The sequence below is a fragment of the Cricetulus griseus genome, assembly GCF_003668045.3.
Source record: "Cricetulus griseus strain 17A/GY chromosome 1 unlocalized genomic scaffold, alternate assembly CriGri-PICRH-1.0 chr1_0, whole genome shotgun sequence".
NCBI lineage: Eukaryota > Metazoa > Chordata > Mammalia > Rodentia > Cricetidae > Cricetulus > Cricetulus griseus.
The window spans coordinates 155,606,375-155,620,689 of record NW_023276806.1 but is presented as its reverse complement, the minus strand read 5'-3'; positions in this window follow the sequence as shown (position 1 = coordinate 155,620,689).

The following is a 14,315-nucleotide window of genomic DNA, read 5'->3' as shown; positions in this document are numbered from 1 at the left end:
CCTCCCTTTTCCTTCTTTCTCTCCTAGGTCACAGAAGTGTGACTTAAAGTCATAGGTATAATAAAATATCTCCAGCAATAGCCCTTTTAGACCCATCCCTACCATTCCATACGGTAACTATAAGCCACTGAAATTACAAGGTTGAACTCAATTGAAAATCCTGGCAATAGTTTCCCCTCAAACCATGCAGCACTTGATTACAATACGTACCCCAGCAAGATGACAACATTCCAGGGTAATGGTTCTCAACTTGTGGGTCATGACCCCTTTGGGGGTCATATTTCAGATATCTTGCATGTCAAATATTTGTATTACAATTCATTTCTGGTTGTGAGCCTAGCCTTTAGCAGCTGAGCTATCTCTCCAGCCCACATCACAATTCATAACAATAGCAAAATTATAGTTATGAAGTAGCAATAAAATAATTTTATGGTTGGGGGTCATCACGACATGAGGAACTTTATCAAAAGTGGAAGCATTAAGGAGGTTGAGAACCACTGCTCCTGGAAGATAATATCTTTGAGGAAATAATAGAAAATACTCTGAGGCACTGGGAATAAATAGCCATAAAGACTGGCTAAATACTACTACTTAAAGAATTGTTCAAAATAGGGCTATTTATAGACTCAAAGTGAATCTTGTTTCTCTCTAGATTAGATAATTATGCACAGCACGAGTAAGCTTTTTACTAATTATGTAGCTTTAAAAAAACAAAATAGCTTTTTAAGTTTTAAGAGTTCCACTTGTTCAAGGTTGTTTCCAAGATTTCATGGTGAAAGATCATCACTGAATCTGCATTTTTAAAAACTTCATAATGCTTCCCTGGTTATTTCTGCCTCGTGGGATCAGAGCATATGGAGTTCATATAGACGCTTCATTTTAAAATCTTCTTTGGGAGTAAGTTTCATAGTCAGTTTTGATATAAAATTATCCTGACTGTTATCAGAATTTTAAGATCCTTCACCAAAATGGGGATTGAATCAAATGACTCTTTTCCTTTTTTCTACTGCTTGTAGGTCTGTGTGGTTTGACTATACTTGAGGGAAGTGTTCACTTTGAGGAGGAGTTTCTAAGGTCGAGTGGTCCAACATGACCTGCTCTGAAAAAGGGCATAATATGTTTTTTTATTAACATATTATGTTAAAAAAATAGTTTAGAATTGCTGAAAACTATACTTCTAATGGATGAACTCATCAACATATTTAAGACAACAACCCCGATGTTATGTATCAGTGCATGATGAACGGCCGCTAAGTTTCTGAGTTTTCAGTGCACAAAACTATTTACTGGGCTGTGCTTAGCCAGATGGTCTTTCTGCTGGCCTGCCCTGGGCTCAGTCCTGTGACTTCAGTCATTTGATGCTTGGCTGTGACGTGGCTGCCTGTGGACTGCGGTTCCCCTGTTCCCTCCATGTGACTTCTCACACGCCATTCTGGTAGGCGTACCATCTTAACAGGGTGGACTTGGGTCAGTGTTATGAGGTGGAGACAATAGGAGCTGCAGGGCCTCTTGAAGCCGATTCTCATAGTCTCACAATGTCATGTCTTCTATATTCTACAGAAAAGTGTAGGCAGCTCAAATTGGACTTGTTGGGTTAAAGAGGATATGGAGTTGGGGAAGGTATGGAAAGTGGAGGATGTTGGAGAATTCAGGAAGAAGAATATGAACGAATATGATAAAATACATTGCGTGAAGTCTCAAAGAATTAATACAAACATTTTAAATAGAAAAGAGCTGAGATCATTTCCCACATGCCCACATGCCTTTAATCCCATCACCTGGAGGTGGAGGCAGGAGGGTTGTCTTGAATCTGAGGCCTGTCTGGGCTACATAGCCAGTACCAAGTTAGTTAAGGCTATAAAGCAAGACCTTATCTCAAAAACAAAAACAAACACAAACAAATAAACAAGAACCAAGGGACTGAAGAGATGACGCAGAGGTTTAGAGCATTGCTCCTACAAACAACCCAGTTTTGATTCTTGGCACCCGTATGGTGGTTCACAACCATCAATAACTCCAGTGCCAGGGGACCTCACACCCTCTTCTAATCACTTTGGGCACCAGGTACACATGTGGTATATATACATGTGGGCAAACAATCATGTATGTTCATACATGTGAAATAAATCAATAAAAAGTGAACTAAAACCACAACAAATAAACAAGCCCCCCAACAACAAATGAGATATGTTACACACATTGAGTGTGACATTTATTTATTTAAATTTACATTGGATCATTGATAGCTGTTTGAATGTGCTTTCCTTTTTTTAAAAAAAATATTTTTATTTAAATTAGAAACAAGCCTGCTTCACATGTCAATCCCGTTCCCTCTCCCTCCCCTCCTCACCCCCTGCCCCCCAACCCCCAACCCTATCCCCACGCTACTCCCCAGGTCTGTCATATCTTCTGGGGGCAGGACCTAGGTCCTCCCCCATGTGTCCAGGCTGAGAGAGCATCCCTCTACGTGGAATGGGCTCCGAAAGTCCATTTGTATGCCAGGGATAAATACTGATCTGCTACCGGAGGCCCCATAGATTGCCAAGGCCTCCTCCTTGACACCCACGTTCAGGGGGTCTGGATCAGTCCCATACTGGCCTCTTAGCCATCAGTCTGGGGCCCATGAGCTCCCCCTTGTTCAGGTCAGCTGTTTCTGTGGGTTTCACCAGCCTGATCTTAACCCCTTTGCTCATCATTCCTCCCTCTCTGCAACTGGGATCCAAGAGTTCAGTTCAGTGTTTAGCTGTGGGTGTCTGCTTCTGTTTCCATCAGCCATTGGATGAAGTCTCTAGGATGGCATATAAGGTAGTCATCAATCTCATTATAGGGGAAGGGCATTTAAGGTAGCCTCTCCACTATTGCTTGGATTGTCAATTGGTGTCATCCTTGTAGATCTCTGGAAATCTCCCTAGTGCCAGATCTCTCCTTAAACCTATAATGGCTCCCTCTATGATGGTATCTCTTTTCTTGCTCTCCTCTATTCTTCCCCTGACTCAACCTTCCTGCTCCCCGATGTCCTTCTCTCCCTTTCTATTCTCCCCCTCTCTTTCTCCCAGCAACCTCTCCCCTCCCCCATGCTTCCAATCCACTCAGGAGATCCTGTCCCTTTCCCCTTCTCTGGGGTACCATGCATGTCTCTCTTAGCATCCTCCCTGCTTCCCAGACTCTCTGGCAGTGTGGATTGTAGGCTGGCAATCCCCTGCTCCATGTCTGAAATCCATATATGAGTGAGTACATACCATGTTTGTGTTTTTGTGACTGTTACCTCACTCAGGATGGTTTCTTCTAGTTCCATCCATTTGCTTGTGAATTTCCATTGTTTTTTTTTTCCCACTGAGTAGTACTCTATTGTGTTAATGTAACACATTTTCTCTATCCATTCTTCAGGTTGCTTCCAAGTTCTGGCTATTACAAATAATGCTGCTATGAACATAGTTGAACAGATGTCCATGTTGTCTGAATGTGCATCTTTTGGGTATATGCCTAAGAGTGGAATTGCTGGATCTTGTGGTAGACTGATTCCCATTTTCCTGAAGAATCTCCATATTGATTTCCAAAGTGGCTATATGAGTTGGCACTCCCACCAGCAGTGGAGAAGTGTTCCCTTTCTCCACATCCTCTCCAGCATAAGCTGTCATTGGTGTTTTTTTATTTTAGCCATTCTGACAGGAGTAAGATTTGTTTTGAGTTATTTCAGAGTTGTTTTGAATTGCATTTCCCTGATGGCTAAGGATTTTGAGCACTTTCTTATGTGTCTTTCAGCCATTTTAAGTTGGAAGCCTGGGATTTATGTGGGGGAGATTGTGGGGATAGAAAGGGGAATGCCTGATGATGAAAAGCCTGGGGTCAACTGCTCCAAATTTCCATCTAAGAGGGTCTTGGAACTCTTGGGTAATTACTGAGAAATTCCAGGAAAAGGCCTTCATTCTAAATAAACGTTTATCAGCACATACCATTTGCTGGGCTGTTCAAAGGTTCCTGTTGCAATTCGTTTTGGCAGCTCTTGTATTAAACTGAGGCAGCAGAGAGTGGCAAAGGTTTTATTTATCTCCTGTTATTATCTGTTGACTTTTGAAGGGCTCAGTAGTGGGCAGCTATAGATTAGCTAACCTATCAGGAAGGGTGAAGCAATGTCTTGGGAAGCCCAAGGATCTGTCAGCCCCCTCTTTAATGGCTGTCTGACCAGAGTTGAGGGAGCAGAAGAACAGACTCAAACCTCGATAAAATGAAGTCTGGCTGAGGTAAACAGAAATTGCTGGTCTGAGAGATTGAATACTAACTTCTCTCAGCTCAGAGTAGACCTTTGGCACTTTTGTGGCAGCACTGCCAGGACTGCAACCTGCTGAGACAGGTTTGGTCTTTTCCATGTAATATTTCAAGAGATGAAGACATGTGGAGGTGAAATAGTTTGCCCAAGGTTTCAAGTACGTGGCAGACCTGAGATCCAAACCTTAGTCATCTTTGACTGTGAAAGTGTTTGGCCTTTCTTTAAATGATGGCGTGTCTAAGTGGGAAACTCTGTCTCCAAGGACCTCATCATTGACATTCACCAGTGATTGATGACCACATGGATGATGACAACGTCTGTTTAATGGGTGCTGTCTAGTAATAGCAGGCATAATATTCTAACTTCTGGGAATGTATAAATATTTAAAAGAAGAAAAATTCCTGCACTCATGGGGAAATAAAGATAATAAACATGATGCTCATCTTTTAAGGGTGATAAATGTGGTGGGGAAAATATCAAGCAAGTGAAGGGGGCTTGGAAGCATACAGTCGCAAGCTCAGAGCAGTGGTCAAGGAAGGCAACACTCGCACAGCGGCTTGGAGGCGATGTAGACACCCTGGGTGAAAACTGTGAGGCAGAACAGAGAGAGGTGAAGGTGCTGAGGTAGAAAAAAAATCTCTTTGGATGTGAGAGACACCAAGGAGAATCCTTTTAGAAACATGAGCACAGAGGGGAGGATGTTGGGCGGTGAGGTGAGATGGATGTTAGGGGATGTGAGGCCTTAGACCACTGTACAGATAGACATTGCTTCCCCCAGTGAAGAGGGAGCCTTATCAGGAGGATAAAGTATGGGGTCCAGACTACATATTAAAAGGACCCATTGGCTGAGTGAAGAGGTAGAGTCTTCAGCAATGCAGAAGAGAGTTCTTATGATTTAAACCAGGTGGTAGCAATGCTAGCGGAGGGCCGGGATGGATTTTGGATGGATAGGCTCAGCGGCTCTGAGGCTGGTGGGAAAGAAAGGGTTCAAGGGTGCCCACCCCATCCCTGCCGGGCCACCTCTCTCCCTGGACTGGATCCTCTAAGCACAACGACACTGGGGATGGAGGGTTCCAGAACCTTCACAATGTCTGTGATTCATTAACAAGTAGTTTATAGTCAGAGAAGAAACTAAAATGCTATAAAGGAGTTCATCAAAGCACTCCATTTAAAGTGTCGAGAGTCAGAACCTAATTGCTTTAGCCCTCTGCTTGGGCCATTCTTGAGGCTGTGGTCAAATAAAGCCCTTAGCCTCTCTGAGTCCTCATTTCTTGTGCTGTGAAATATTGATTACTCTTCTGCCTTGATTACAAGCCAATAGGACTTCCATGAGAACAGTGGCTTTGTTTGGAATACCACTGTTAGGACACTTAGCACATAGTATGTGTACATTATGTGCCTGGCACATAGTAGGTTCTGAATAAATGTTGGGGTGACTAATGAAAAAGAATGCTCTCCAAGGCATTTGAGAAGAATACATAGGTCTATGCCAGGTGAATTATCAGTGGATAAAGAAGCCGCTGAGGGAAGCAGCTTGTGGTAAGGCCCGAGTTCACAAGGTAATTGCTTTGCTTTGACTCAGCCTGTCATTCTGGTTGTTCATGTACCGGAATAAAATGAGATGCCTCCTTGGAGTTTCTAGCCCCTGGTGCCCCCCCCCACATAAGCCAGACATCTGGACAGATGATGTAAGAGCGGTTTTACCAACATAATGTTTAGACGTTAGGAATATCTGTTCTCTTCCCAGCCTCATTAGAGAGACTCTTCACATATGCATCTGGAGTGAGACAGTGAGAACACAGGGTGCACAGGAGCTAGGGAACTCCAGGTCTGACGCTAGTCAGCACAGGAGGGCATTTAGACTGGGGACAGCAAAACCCCAGGAAGCACTGGCCATTATTTCCTATCACTGCAAGGTCTCCCCTTTTCTCCCCACCCACTCACCTCATAAATCATCTCAGACACCTGTTTTGTGGCAGGTGCTATGTTACATGCAGTGGACAAGGAGTGAGATAACACTCCTGTTCATGTGATCATCAAATGACAGCAGTTAGGAAACAATGCGGTCATCTGGGGCTGTGGTTCAGTGAGGAAACTCTTGCTTAGCCTATGTGTTCACTCTCTAGCCCTGAAAAAAAAAAAGTGACATTGGCAGAATGCAACTTTTTCCTTGACATTTTATTACTAAACTGATGTAAATAAATGACTGAGTGATTGTCCTTAAGTTCCCTAGATTTTCAAGTCCTCCCCTAAACTACTTCTAAAAATACTTACTACAACATTTAAATATCTGGAATAATAATACATTTTTACACTTAAAATTTTAAAACGTATTTTTCGGGTACACTTGTGAAGGATTTTTCTTAATTAAATTATTAGAAGTGGCAAGATCCACTTGTAATTTGGATCGTTTGAGATGAGAAGATCCACCTCTAATCTGGGTCATAGCTTCTGCTGGTAGCCTATAAAATTTAAGGACATGGAAGAGAGAAGCTTGCTCTCTTTGCCTGTCTGCTCTCCCTCTCACTGGCAAGTCCATTCCTTCACTGACATTAGAGCCTACTTCTGGATTCCAGCATATGCTGAAGACCACTTAAGACATCCTGCCTCATGGACTGAACAACTATTGGATTATTGGACCTTGCGTTGGTAGACAGCCATTGTTGAACTAGCTGGACCAAGCCTATATGCCATTTATTGATGTGCTAGGCAGTGGGCTAGCTCTTGATAGGCATAATTTCAGTTCTCAGAGCACTTCTCTGGAGTTGGTATTTTTATTCTCATTTGACAGATGGAAAGCAGACATAGAAAATGAGAGACTTACTTAATTTTGCAGTTTTTAAGTGGGGTCAAAATTCGACACAAACTCTGTGTAACTTCAGAGCTCTTTCTCATGCCCTTTCTTCTCCCTTGTGCTAAATTAGTTTACCTTGAGCATTCCCAGAAATTCATAACTATCTCCCACAAAGCACCCTTGACCTCATTTTCTGTGCTGCTTCCCAGCAAGAGCATTTATTGCTCCTTTAAGCCCCCAACAGCGCCACAAAAGAGTAAGCACAGTATATGTACAATGTAATATCAGAGAGCTTATAAATATTTATTCTAGTGATGGAAGGGAGTAACTTATCATTTCCATTCACAATTCCATACTTGGCAAGAGCAGGAGCTAGGAGAGGGATTCAAAGACGGCCAGTTCACTAATTTGGTGTGTGGCATTGTCACAATTATTCATCAGCTTAGCTTGATGCTGACAACCAACTATCATTCTAGTGCCAAGTGAATTTCATGAGCGTGGAATCTAAAGATGCTCATTCTACTCAAATGACTGCAAATGAATTCTTGATTAAAACAATGTGGTGGGAGAAAGAAAGTATGATGGTAGTTCCCAGAAATTAGAAAAATACACATTTTTGAAAACTCTGGTGTCTGTGTTTTTCCCCTCCAGTGTCGTTTTGTTGTTGTTGTTGTTGTTTTTGTTTTTTGAGACAGGGTTTCTCTGTGTAGTTTTTGAAGCCTGTCCTGGAACTCATTCTGTAGACCAAACTGGCCTTGAACTCACAGAAATCTGCTTGTCTTTGCCTCCTGAGTGCTGGGATTAAAGTCATTCGCCACCATCACCCGGCCCTCCAGTGTCTTTATCTAAATTTTTGAACAAAGTTGCAATTGAAAAGTTAATTTCAAATTGTAATTTTTTTTAATGACTAAGGTTTAGAGCAGTTTGGGCATCATGGTGACATTGAGAGCAGGCTGTATAAGCTCCCCACGTGTGCCTTCCTGACATAGCAGCCTCCTCCATCATCAATGTCACCCACCATAAAGCCACATTTTTTATAACTGATGAACTTATCACCCACACACCACCACCACCTGAATTCTGTAGGGTTTATGCCTGGAGTTGCACATTCTGAGAGGTGAGATATATGTCTGAGGATATGTATGTCTGAGCATATCTTCCATTATGCCAACACATGGGGTGTTCTAGAAGCTGTGTTTCTTCTCATTCTTTCCTTTGCCACAGTGCTAAATCATGATCTGCTGTGATACGGAGTGTCACAGCAGATCTGCTGGGTGAGTCTTTGTCAGATCCGTCGGCAGATTCTTCTCTGGCATTTTTCTGACTTCTTCCAGAATTGAATTCAGTGTCATGAAGGTCAGGCTTTCATGAATGAGACAGCAGATAGACATAGCTTGCAGATCAATTTCCCACCTCCTTTCGTCCACAGTTGACTCTTCCGAGGAGTAGTGGTTGCATACAGTCACCCAGGAGCTGTCCCACATCAGCGAGCAAACACTGGCACTCAGTCTCCCCCTTGGCTCCTTGTATTGACAGCTCATTTGGACAACAATGATTAGCTTGGAGAAGCTGTCTCCTGGGAGTCTGTCCTATTCAACCTGTGCTCCATGCCCAGACCTTATCTCTGAGGAAGGAAAATTGGAGACATTAGGATATGAGGTGATGGTGGCAGTATCCGGGACAGGAGCCATTTCTGGGACTGCTGTTACTGAGCAGAAAGGCAAATGGCCAAGGCTGGAGAACATATGAGGGTGCACAGATCTTCAGTAGAGCGTGAACTGATTTCAATACAAGCACCAAGCATGGCAATCATGTCACATGAAGGATTGGGGAGAGGAGCCTAAAGGCTCATAAAGGACTTAATTTGACATAAGGGAAAGTCATACACACACACACACACACACACACACACACACACACAGAGAGAGAGAGAGAGAGAGAGAGAGAGAGAGAGAGAGAGACGGACCCCACCCCACATATAGACAAACACATATAGACACACAGACACAGACATACAGACACAGTCACACACAGAGAGGACAGAAATCTTTCTGCTATATTTGGTTTCCATTTTCTTTGGTCATTTTACTTTTTCAAAAATTTATCGTTTTTTTTCCTCCACCAATTCCTCAAAATGTCATCATTTGTTTTACTTGGAATTAGAACTTTTGCATTTAAAAATTCAATTTAATTTTTCCCCCAAATCAAATCCTTGTATTTGAAAAGTAAAAGTCTAAGATGATTGGCTTAAAATAAAAAGGGAGGATTTTTTCCTTTTTTTAAATTTGAATTAGAAACAAACATTATTTTACATCTCAATCCCAGTTCCCTCTCCCTCCCCTCCTCCCCTGCCACCCCTCCCCCACTAAAACCCTACCTATTACATATCCTTTCTGCTCAAAAAAGGGAGGATTTTAAAATCAGAAGACAGTACAGTAACTCAGAAAGAAAAAGAATTAACACTGAAATATTAAAATTCTGTGGGTCAAATTAAAAGACCAGAGAGAAGATAGTGCCAGTGCAGATATCTAAAAAGATATATAAAGAATAGCCACATATCAATGAAGAGCCAAACAACACAGTAATAAAGTAGGCAAAAAGTTAGAGGAAAATAATTGAATAAAAAGAGCCCAATCCTGCCTCACGAACTACCACAAGAGTAACAGAACTGTGCTGTCTTCTGGGGTTTTGTTTTTTACTTTTTTGTTGTTTGTTTGTTTGTTTGTTTTATTGTTTTTGTTTGCTTTTTGTTTTTTTAAAAATGGAGTGTGCTGGATGTCTCTAAAAAAAAAATTTAAAAAAAAATGAAAACTTCATGTATGAAAAAAAAAAAGAGCCCAATCCACATATAGGGATACTCTCTGAGCCAAGAAACACGGGGGTGGGCCTAGGCCCTATCCCAAAGGATATGACAGACTCTTATGATGCCCTATGGAAGGCCTCACCCTCCCTGGGGAGCAGAAAGGATATGTGATAGGTAGGGTGTTAGTTGGGGGGAGGAGGGGGGATGGTAGGGGAGAAGGGGAAGGAGTGGGAACTGGGATTGACATGTAAAACAATCTTGTTTCTAATTCAAATTTTAAAAAAAAAGCAAAAAAAAAAAGAAAGAAAAAATAAAACTTAAGGGAAAAGAAATCTAAAAAACAATCAAAGAAATGCAAATTAAAATGAGAGACCTGTTATTCTGAACCTATTATATAGAGAAAAATTTTAAAAAACCAACAACATCATATGCTAGAGAAGATGTAGTGAAATGAGAGTATACACTTCAGAGCAATTATGAAGAGCGACTTCATAACTAAGTTGAAAGCTGAAAATGTGTCTACAACATAACAGTTCAACTTCACTTACTAGAGACAATCCTAAAGGATATTCATACTGAGGCACCTAGGGTTAAACATGAAAGTCTTCCTGCAACACTGACTGAATGTGTGAAAAGGAAAACAATCTTCATGAGCTTTAACTAACCAAAAGTTTAAAAACACCACAAAGAGTATTATATGTGGGTTATGATTAGATACGCTGTGAACATGTAAAAATGTGCAAAGGGCAAAGGAGTAATTACACACAAAGCTTACCATAGTGTGTGTGTGTGTGTGTGTGTGTGTGTGTGTGTGTGTGTTTGTGTGTGTGTGTGTGTAGGTGCATATGTTCTTATGTGTATCTTCAGAGGCCAGAGGAAGACATTAAGGATCTCTCACACTTGTTTCTTTGAGACAGGGTCTCTCCCTGATCTTGAACTATATAAAATCTTTGGGCTAGGCTGGCTGGTTAGCAAGTATCCAGAATTTGCCTGTTTCTACTCTCCAAGCTCGGGGTTACAGGTACATGCAGCCACAACCGGCTTTCCTGTGGGTGCTATTGAATTAGAATTCAAGTTTTCATGTAAGCCATCTTACCCATTGAGCCATTCCCCTAACCCCTGGCTTTTGATTTCCTAAGGTTTAAAAATGTGTATTTGTTTTTGAATGTTTGAAGACATTTTATTATTTTAAAAAAGAGGGAAGTCTTGAGGAAGTAGAACTTGTAAGCTTGCTGAAATCTAAATAGAAAATTTAAATGGAACTTAAATGTAAGCTAAAGTTAAATTCAGAAGCATGCTACATGAATTAGAATTAGTTGAAAAACAGCTTAGAGTATGTAAAATGCAAAATTTCTTATTTGTAACAAAAACAACAAAGGTCTGTTGACGTGATAAAAGCCTGTGGGTTGATTTTTCAATAAAGAGCGAAACAAAACAGGGAAAGGAAATAAATGAACAGATAATCCAGTTAGAATGCTTGTCGTGATATCCAGTGATGCTGCTGCTGTTTGCCAGAGTTTGAGTAAAATGCATATTAGGTAGGGTATTGTTCTAGTGCCTGCTACCAACACCAAGAACTAATAAAAAGGTAATTATTTGCTTTTCTGAGGCTGGCTTAATTCCCTTATTATGATTATCTCCAGCTATCTCCATTATCATGCAAATAGCATAAATTTGTTCTTCTTCTGTGTGTATATATATCACATATTCTTTATCCATTCCTCCATTGATAAACACCAGGGTCAGTTTAATAACTTAGCTATTGTGAATAGTTCTGTGATAAACACTGTATGGATATTGACTATCTATGTGATAGTCAATAAATATTTTTGAGCATCTGTTACACACATGCCACTGAGCTAGGAACAGTATCTGAATGACGAATGAGGCACTCTTTCAGCCAGCACAGGCTTTGCCAGAGGTGAGGCAGACACGGAGAAGAGCGAATCTCAGACAGTGCAAGGCGGCTACAGAATAGAAAAGCTAAATGCGCTGTGCCTGTTGATGCCAAATACCCAAGTTTGAAAGCCACAGTTGTTTGTGGTATCTTTTAGATTAAAGAAAAAAAAAAAACCCAAGAAAAAGAAACTGCAGGCTGGGAGAGCCCTTCTGGTGTTCAAAGTATCTGGGATTTCTTGGTATTGTTTATAGAAGAGAGCCTGAGAAAAATCTTTGCTGCTCACAAGCCAAAATTTGGTTTATAATTAGACAAGAGGGCCTGACAACAAGAGGAGATGGAACATGGCTAAGAATCTGAGAGAAGACGGAAAGAAGCAGTTTGAAACTATTGAAATGTCAGCTAACTTTAAAGTGTCTTGGTTTCCACTTGGTTTCCACTGACACCAAGCTTGACCCATCTTAGGAACTGGACAAAAGGCCCCATTGTACAGTCAGTTACCTTCCAAAATATAAATAGTAACTATCAAAAACTGAGTTCCAGACAGTGCCAGGGGCCTTTTATATATGGCCTCAATCTTCATAAACATGCCCCCATGGGGGTTCTTAATCTCATTATATAGAGTGGAAACAGGCCCGGAAAGCATAATTCATCCATTTTCTGCTGCTGGAGGTGCAGAGATGAGCTTGCATTCAGAGCCTCAGGTCCTGTAATCTTTACCATAAGACTGTTTAGCTGTTCATTATGCCTATTTATACTCTCCTCACTTCCTAAGATACGAATAGTAAAACACACTTGAATAAATGTATATGGAAAGCAGTCATGATGAAGAGAAATGAAGTCAAAAGCCTTTTGAAGGAGGGGCAATGCCATCAAACTAACAATTTCTCACACAAATATTTATTGAGTACATAGATTAATGAATTAAACTAAAATCAGTCAGATTAAACTTAGAAGTTTCTTGAAGCTAGAGCAAAGAGGGAAACATGTTACTTATATGTTTCCTGGCATAAAAGGGCATATAAATAAATTTAGTGAGGCATTTTATCATGTGGAAACTAATGATAAGGCAGCTTAAATGATATCTGTGATAATAGTTCAGAAGAAATTGAGATTATACACGAAAATAATTTTCATAATTTTTAGAAATACCTGACAAATCCCTATGAAACAGTTTTATGAAGAAATAAAGTAATATTCCTTAGATCTGTCTCCTTCTATTGTGCTAGTTAATGCAATAATTGAGGTCAGATATTGTAGAATTATAGCAGACTAGGGTTGATAAGAAATCCAGACTCCTACAGACCTGATGAACTATGATAGAGCCAGATAGAGATTCAGTAGACGGGATGTTAAATGACTCAAAGACCAGAGAGTTTCTTTCCCACCAGGTCCTGCTGCCCTTGAGCCACAAATAAACACATGGACATTGTATTAATTATAAAACTGTTGGCTGATGGCTAGGGCTTCTTATTGGCTAGCTCTGTCTTAATTATTAACCCATCCATAAATATGTATTTCTACATGGCCTCATCTGAGAATGCCTAGCGCATCCTATCTTCCTGGTCTCTATATGGTGTCTTGTCTCTGCCTCTCTCCATCTCTCCCTCCCTTTCTCCCTCCCTCTCTGTCTCTGTCTCTGTCTCTGTCTCTGTCTCTGTCTCTCTCTCTCTCTCTCTCTCTCTCTCTCTCTCACACACACACACACACACACACACACACACTCTCTCTCTCTCTCTCCCTCCCTCTCTCTCTCTCCTCTAGGGCTCTCCTGCCTACCTTTCACAGAATTTATCTTGGCTCCTAGTCCTGCCTATCTTCCTGCCTATATTGGCCAATTCATCAACCAATAAGAGAAACACATATACAGAAAGGATATCCACCATCAGTCCTGATCTAGTTCTCCTTTCACATAATTTTGTTTTTTTTCCTTTTACCTTCTCAGTTGTGTATTTATGGAGCATACTGACAATACTGAGATCAGTAAGAAGGGCCACATAGTTATGGAGGTTATTAAGGTTTTTGCTTGTTTGTTTGTTTGTTTTGTTTTCTGGTATCCAATCAGGAAAGAATCATGCTTGCTGACCACTAAAGTTGTCTTCCATTAGCTAAGCAGGAGGGGCAGAATGGAGCATGCTCAACTAGGCACTTAGATGGCTTTAACAATAATAAATAAGAGCAACATGACTGATGACAGAAACTGTCTTATGGGTGTTTGCTGCTTAGACTGATGGGCATGTCTTACTGCCTGGCAGGCAATCCTAGAGCCCCTGGTTCTTAGTGGAGGACAAACTCTTTCCCAGAGATTTCTCTAGAGAAGGAATGTGATGCTGGAAGACTGGTGGGCCTTTGTTCAAATGTCGCTGTTTGGATTTGCTAACCTTTGGCTTTAGACAAGCCCTTACCCAGTGTCAGCTATCTCAGCTGTGAAGAAAGTGAGCTGGATCAACTTTGGAAATTTTGTGTAAGTGTTAAAATAGTTATGTGAAAGTCACAGTCAATACAAGACAAATAGGATGACCTGATGATTCATCTTTGTCAGCTTGCTGGGAGT